This window comes from Myotis davidii, unplaced genomic scaffold (genome assembly GCF_000327345.1).
Source record: "Myotis davidii unplaced genomic scaffold, ASM32734v1 scaffold143, whole genome shotgun sequence".
Classification (NCBI taxonomy): Eukaryota; Metazoa; Chordata; class Mammalia; order Chiroptera; family Vespertilionidae; genus Myotis; species Myotis davidii.
Window position 1 is genome coordinate 254,124 of NW_006294876.1, and position 2,328 is coordinate 256,451.

The 2,328-nt window shown below is 36.6% G+C and overlaps 1 protein-coding gene across 3 annotated transcripts in view; it reads left to right on the top strand.

Moving 5' to 3' along the window:
• Positions 1–2,328, top strand: part of CDH18 (cadherin 18) — a 338,421-nt gene that overhangs the window by 25,293 nt on the left and 310,800 nt on the right. The window lies entirely within an intron of this gene.

The following is a 2,328-nucleotide window of genomic DNA, read 5'->3' on the forward strand; positions in this document are numbered from 1 at the left end:
GAGATCAACCAAAGGACTTGTATGCATGCATATAAGCACAACAAATGGACATAAGACACTGGGGGATAGGGGAGGCTAGGGCACTGTCTAGGGCGGGGGGCAAAAATGGACACATATGTAATACCCTTTGTAATAAAAAATTAAAAATAATTTATTATGTGATAATAATAAAAATTTGGAAACCTCATGATCCAGTCATAATTATAAAGTAACATTGTTATATAACTAATACATAGAAATATGAAAATAAGAATAGACAACAAACAAAATAAAATAATGCCATCACAGAGAATATAATCACTATGAACTCCAGCCTTATATATAATCAATACCAGTAACATTATGTCAATATATTATTTTTCCAAGTTTAACTTTGAAACAAATAGAAAGTACAGTGCTAGTGACATTGTGTTGAAGTGACCACCCTCCTACATTGCGCAGGACACTGTTTTAAGCACTTGGAAGGCAATTCAACAACTGATATTGAAAGCAATACAACGCCTAAATACTTTTGCTCACTCTTTCCACTTTCAGAAACTCATCTCCAAGCAACAGCCTTAAGTATGAAAAATATATGTTTAAGGTACCTGCTTTTATAATAATGAAACAATGGAAATAATCTAACTATTTAACAAAACCTGGGACCCTTCAGTCAAAGCTCTGTCCACTGAGTCAAACTGGCTAGGACAAGAAAATATTTTTTTTAATTACATGCATTGCACACATCATCCCTTCCTCTCTGGAATAAATAAAAAATAAATAAATATTTTCACATATATTGCATATATGTTTCTAATACACATATATATTCCCAGAGGTCTGAAATCACTACGCATATACAAAATGATTCTCAATGGTTCTCTTGCCCATGCTTCATCAAATTAAATATAGATTCCTCAGGATTGCTATCTCTTTAAAATGATCAGTGAAAGGATCAGAGATAATCAATATCTATGGCATGAGAATCATCAAAAGAGACTGCTCAACACTTAACCGAAAAGGAATAGATTTTCTTTCCCCATAATTTCCCTTTATTAGGGCAGAAATAGTGAAAACCTAATTAAAAAGAGCAATCTTAATATATATTTATATTTATATTGATTTTTAAATATTTTTATTTTATAAATCAGGTTTATATTTACCTTTACCACTTGAGAGTTTACTAAAGTATTCTTAGTTTACAGTTTTGTGCTCTTGAGATTCGTCTATGAATTATGTATGACAATTGAAACAAGAAGAGTTGAAGTGTGAAAATCTGTGAGAGGGATTAACACCCATGAATAGTCTAAGGATAAAGCTGCATATGATTCTCCTCTACATCAATATTTATCATATTTGTTAAGGTTATGAAACTTTATGATATTTAATGACAAATGTGTTTCATTTCAAAATATAGCAGGCATATGAAAAAGTGGCCTGATAGCTTGTCAGTGCTGATCTCTATTGCACTGGAAATGAAATAGGACGGACCAACAAGCTGCCATCTTTTAAAGAGACACTGTAGTCTATCTGAGGCCGGGGATTAGGTCTTGAATCTTACTCTTGTGCCCTTTGTGCTTACCACATGCCAAAAATTCAGTATGCACCAAGCAGTATTGGCAGAACTGCCAATACATAAAAAACAAAAATGTAAAAAAGTGCAAATAAAATAGTCGCTATAATATACTACAAGCCTGGAAAGATGATCCTAAAAATCCCCAGGTAAAAGACAGGCATCCTTTCAACTCTAAATAGAGTGTTCCCTTGCCGGTTTGTTTAAGTTTAGGGACACTGGGAATAACAAGACGTAAACACATGTATGATGCTGTGTGTTTAACCATTTCTGGTGTTATATTTTATGCAGAATGTTTAAACTTCCAAAATTGTGTGGTGTGGCATCATTTTGTCAGGTCATTTGCAACAATGTCCTTGAAGAATGTTGCTGACTATTCTGTTATGTGTCCTACCACTATGACCTCCTGGTGTACTATGAAATAATTTACCTAGTTTGATTAACTCAATAATAACCTTGTGTTATTATATAATGTACTAGAGTCCCGGTGCACAAAAATTTGTGCATTCAGGGGGGAGGGAAGATTCCTCAGCCCAGCCTATGCCCTCTCACTGTCTGGGACCCCTCAGGGGATGACCACCTGCTGGCTTAGGCCTGCTCCCCGGGGGATTGGGCCTAAGATGGCAATCAGACATCCCTCTGGCAGCCCGGCAGCCCTCAGGGCATGTCCACTTGTCAGCGAGGAGTAGCCCTAAGCTGCAGACATCCTTACCACGGCTGAGGAGGCAGGAGAGGCTCCCACCACCACTGCTGTACTGGCAGCCCTCAGCCTGGAT